Genomic DNA, 6,000 nt, shown 5'->3' with positions numbered 1-6,000 from the left:
AGATATTTATTTGGCCTAACTACGAAACCCATGCACCGAACTTCATCCCGTTCACCCACTAAGTATGAGGGGAGGACTAACTACATGAAGACTAATGAAATAACTGCCTGGGGATCACTGTATGTTGGGAGCCATTGCCTTAGACTTAGAGGCATGCGGTTTTGCAGAACCACAACAGTGTGTGTGTGTGTGTGTGTGTGTGTGTGTGTGTGTGTGTGTGTGTGTGTGTGTGTGTGTGTGTGTGTGTGTGTGTGTGCGCGCGCGCGTGTGCGTGCGTGCGTGCGTGTGTATATATATATATATATATATATATATATATATATATATATATATATATATATACATACATACACACGAAGTGTGTTCAAAAAGTATCCAACCTTAATTTTTCGTGCGTAAACAAATGAAGCTAGGGAGGCGTGGTTTGGTGCACGTATGTAGGCGATCCTAATCCGTATGTGTGAATATTTTCCCGCCTGCAGAAGCTGTCAGTCGCCGACAGACCGCCGATGAGTGAGGAAGTGTAAGTGAGCGCCGTCGGATTTTCGGTTTTGACAAAATGACGGAAAAACTTGAACAACGCTACTGCATCAAATTTTGTGTAAAGCTTGGCGATTCCCAGTGGAAACGATCCGCAAGATTCAGCAGGCCTTCGGGAACGAAGCAATGGGCACCACAGATAAAAGAGTGGTTCAACCGCTTCGAAGATGGTCGCACATGAGTGGAAAGTGAAGCACGTTCTGGTCGGCCCTCAACATCCCGAAATGAGATCGTCATTGACCAAGTGAGGACCCTGCTGATGCAGGATCGTCAAATCACGATCACATAACTTGCAGACGAGGCGGGCGTCAGCATTGGATCCGTTCATTCCATTGTGACTGAGGATTTGGGTTTAAGGAGAATCTCAGCGAAGTTCGTGCCAAAGCTGCTAACGATCGAGCAGAAGCAACTCCGTTTGGAGATTGCACAGGACATTCTGGAAACTGAACAGCGATCCCAACTTCTTCAACACCGTGATCACTGGCGATGAGACCACAGTGATCCGTCATTTTGTCAAAAACGAAAATCCGACGGCGCTCACTTACACTTCCTCACTCATCGGCGGTCTGTCGGCAACTGACAGTTCTGCAGGCGGGAAAATATTCAGGCATACGGATTAGGATCGCCTACTTCTGTGCACCAAACCACGCCTCCCTTGCTTCATTTGTTTACGCACAAAAAATTAAGGTTGGATACTTTTTGAAAACACCTTGTATATATACATCTATATATTATTTCTGTTAACATCTGTGTGTAATTTGACTATCTCCTCCAAAACTGCCAGACGGATTGTCGTCACTTTCAGCATGCGGGTGCTCCGTGGTCTAATGAACAGCATGGGCTATGTGAGATCGCTCCAGATGGGCACGTTTGAGAATTTTGGGCGATTTTCTAATTTTTACGTTCGTTTGCATGGCGACATGTGACGTCACCGCTGAGAGGCGTAATTCCGTCATGACATCATCGGTCATTCGCTGGCATCATCACGTCTGTCGTCGACAGACCGTCACCACCGAGAGGCGTAATGCCATTCCTAGAAAACAGTGTCTGCAATGCGAAACCCTCTTCTGCACATGCTGACAACCTCAGAAGGTGAATTTGACACAAAAAAATGTAACAAGAAACATTGTATATAAAGTTAAGATTTATTTTAAAAAAAATTATTGCTATTAATGTCTGCACGTAATTTGATGTTTCTCAACCGCCATCATTGCCTGTGTTGTGTCTTGCGTGTGTGATCTTCAAATAAAAGCGTCCACCAGTGTTCGATCGTCGGATGCACCAAAAAGTGCCGTTCATTGAAATTTGCATTCTGATTCTCGGTCACCCTCCACTGCTCCTGTTCAGTCTCGGGCGAGGCCTATATCATGTTAATGTTGCCCCATCAGGCGCCAACCTTCCAGTCACACTGCAGAGGATGCAATTTCCAATCAGACTCGCATACTCGATGACCATAAACAAATCCCAGGGCCAAACATTTGACAAACTTAGAATATACCTCCCAGCCCCTGTGTTCTCCCATGGCCACCGATATGTTGCATTTTCATGTGCAAGAGGTTACTCCTATATATCTATCAACGTGGACAATAATTCCTCACAAGGACTATTCAGCAACAAGATACTCACCCAAAATGTCATCTACAGGGAGGTCCTTTAGAAAACTAAGGAAAGGTAACCATCGTGCATCACATCCCAAATGACACCCTCCCCTGCTTCCCATAACATCAACTATTATGCCTCATCCACCTTTTGCCACCCATTCAACTCCGTGCTGAGCACGTGTATATGCTAGTACATATATATGTATATATATATATATATATATATATATATATATATATATATATATATATATATATATATATATATATATATATTAGGTGAGAGCTAATTGGTTATTCCCTCCAGTCACAGGTGAGAGGTGTGGGTGGGTCTTTCCAGATGGTACATATAGGTGAAGAGGGTGGTTAAAGCAGGACTGAGCAAAGAGATATTTTCCACCATGAAAGAACACAAAAACAAAAACAAAAACAAAAACAAAAACAACAACAACAACAACAACAAACGCGCACACGTGCTCACCCACAAACATAAAACACCTGATCACATGTTAGTAAAAACAAAAACAGAGCAGAGCACCCCATCGATGATGTGATTTGACTTTTATTTTGCTTTTTCAAAATATAATTTATTAAAAATCACTGCTCCATTTTTCCTCGAGCACCATCACGTGACCGGAAATGAGTGGTTGTATCAAGATAAAAACTGGACAGGTGCTGAGGCTCGGGGTCTACTGTATTGTACCTGAGGAAGCTGGCTGTGAAGCTGGTGAAACATTGCCTAAGACTGGGTCTGCTCTTGCTTTTTGCTCAAATTAGCAGAGTTGATCTAGTTTTTTACTTTGGTTGGAAGCGCCTTCTTCTTTTAAAATGTTTAATCCCAATCGCCCCAATCTTATACTACAAATATATTTTTTATATGTATATGTATATGTATGTGTATATATATATATATATATATATATATATATATATATATATATATATATATATATATATATATATATATATATGTATATATACATATATATATATATGTATATATATGTATATATATGTATATATGTATATATACATATATGTATATATATGTATATATATGTATATATATATATGTATATATATATATATATATATATATATATATATATATATATATATATATGTATATATATATATATATATATATATATATATATATGTATATATATATATATATATATATATATATATATATATATATATATATATATATATATGTATATATATATATGTATATATATGTATATATATATATATATATATATATATATATATATATATATATATATATATATATATATATATATATATATAGTTGAAAGTGTGTCTGTCTGTGTGTGTGTTTCTCTGTGACCTATGCACGCGAAAAGTACTGGACTGATCCTCACCAAACTTCACATGCTGACAGAACATGTACCCGGGAGTGTCCCGGGTTCCCGTTCGGGGTCGCCACAGCGGATCATCCGTATGATCCGCATAGTGATTTGGCACATGTTTTACGCCGGATGCCCTTCCTGACGCAACCCTGGTCGCCTCTTACAACACAGGGATATGGTACACCTATTTTAACCTGGGAACACACCGGACCAGTACACTGGTACTCATTTCGCCGACCTCGGAAGGATGACAGGCTGAGAACCCCATGGTGTATTAATTCAGTGGCCCAGAGCTGTTTGGGAAGCTGTTTTGGGCTGTTTGGGAAGAACAATCCTTAAAGGCCCTGTCACACCTTGACGATTTAGCCAGCGTATGCCGACGTATGAAAAATTTGTCTGAAACGCTGGCATACGTCAAATACGTTATGGGTAAGTTTTGTATACGTTAAGAGCACGCTGGCATACGTCGTAGTACGCTGGCATACGTCGTAGTACGCCGAGCTGTTAGACAAATTTTCCATGCTTGAAATTTTTCGACATATGCCATCGTATGACTCACATGTTCCGCATATGCTGGCCATAAGTTGTAGGCACGTTACGCGATCGTTGACACACATTGACACACGTTACTTGTAAGTTACTCATGAGTCGAAACACGTCGAGGTAATGTTTAGCGTACCCGAAACTTATTTCTAACCTATGAGTTACGTGTTGTAGGCATGTTACGCGATTGTCAACACACGTTGCGCGATCGTTGACACACGTTGACACACGTTACTTGTAAGTTACTCATAAGTCGAAACACGTCGAGGTAATGGTTAGCATCAGTGTTCCAGACTCCCTGGTTTTTTTTTGTTTGTTTGTTTTTGTTTGTTTTTGTTTTTTCTTTGGTATGACGGTGATGTTGACACTGATTTCTAGTGCGGTTATAATATAATATAATTAATAGGCTGCCGCTCAACGATTTAAATCATAACCGCACTAGAATTTGAAGTGTCAACATCACCGTCATACCGAAGAAAAAAAAAAAACCAGGGAGTCTGGAACACTGACGCTAACCATTACCTCGACGTGTTTCGACTTGTGAGTAACTTACATTTAACGTGTGTTAACGATCGCGTAACGTGCCTACAACTTATGGCCAGCGTATGCGGAACGTGTGTCATACGCCGAGTACATCGAAAAATTTTCAACATGCTGAAAATTTGTCGACGTACTCGGCGTACTACGACGTATGCCAGTGTGCTTCAGCATGCTCTTAACGTATACAAAACTTACCCATAACGTATTCGACGTGTGCCAGCGTATTCGGCAAATTTTTCATACGTCGGCATACGCTGGCTAAAACGTCAAGGTGTGACAGCGGCTTGACACTTCGATGTCTAGTGTGGTTATGATTTGAATCGTCGAGCCGCAGCCTATTAATAGCCTGCGCCACGTGATCGTCGGCGATAAGCTGCCAAGTGCTCTGCATAAGTTATACTATCGTTGGGCATAGGTTGTGAATGCCGACAACACGCTCATTCGTTGATATAACTTATCTATATGTTATCGAAACGTTCTGCGTACGTTTCTAATACGTTATGCATACGTCCAACTCGTTATGAATATGTCCAAAACTGGAAACAAACATCAATAGTTCAGCGTACGCCAGCGTTTTACATACATTTTGATACCTTGCCATACGCTGGCTAAAACGTCAAGGTGTGACAGGGTCTTAAGTGCTGATCAGAGACGGGCCCTTCAGCTAATATATAAAATAAAAATAACTCCTACTTGCTGTCATTCTTGCTGTGGAAATATTCGCTTTCAGATATCCTTTCCTCTGTCGACTTTAACTTTTTGTGTTAACCCACCCACTGTGGAACTCACCTCAATTGTTAAACCCACTCGATTTAATAATCCTCCTTTTTGCCAGTCCCAGTTACATTTGGCAGTTGGCGCTGCAGGCAGTGACACATCCAAATTGCGGGCGGTCGCAGACGGAAGCCTCATTGGCAGTTGTTTAATTTCACTGTAATTAAATTAAATTAATGCTTTTGGGAGCGCAGTGGGACTGCATAATTTGTAGGATTCACAAGCTTCCCTCATTAATGCTCCTGTTGTGTGTTAATCCCTTAGGTCTCATTTGGTATGTTGTCAATTCATATTGGAGATGGATTGGGGCAGCACTGTTGGTTGTCACCTTGTTTGCAAAACAGAAAAATGACAGCAAAAGACATCACTTATGAAAATATATCCTCACCGTTGGTGTGTTTGAGTGTTAACTCGGTTATCATGGCTCTACTTGCCATGATACTTTGGTGTTGTTTACAAATTATACATATTCCAAGCACTCCATGATGAAAATTTGCTAAAGCATAGTTTTCACCAAAATCCAATCATTTATCTTATTTTACTGCAATATACTGGACTATGGTTGCTGTTCGTGGACATCAAAGATCCTCCGAGCTGTTGGGGTTTCAAGGATTCATTTAACAGAA

At 40.4% G+C, this 6,000-nt stretch overlaps 1 protein-coding gene across 6 annotated transcripts in view; it reads left to right on the top strand.

Moving 5' to 3' along the window:
- The window catches only part of LOC147010706 (dystrophin-like), a 1,018,488-nt gene that overhangs the window by 928,399 nt on the left and 84,089 nt on the right, over window positions 1-6,000 (top strand). The window lies entirely within an intron of this gene.

This window comes from Eptatretus burgeri, chromosome 16 (genome assembly GCF_056783735.1).
Source record: "Eptatretus burgeri isolate ZD-2024b chromosome 16, Ebu_testis_v1, whole genome shotgun sequence".
In the NCBI taxonomy this organism is placed as follows: Eukaryota; Metazoa; Chordata; class Myxini; order Myxiniformes; family Myxinidae; genus Eptatretus; species Eptatretus burgeri.
This window is presented reverse-complemented; position numbering and strand designations above follow the sequence as displayed.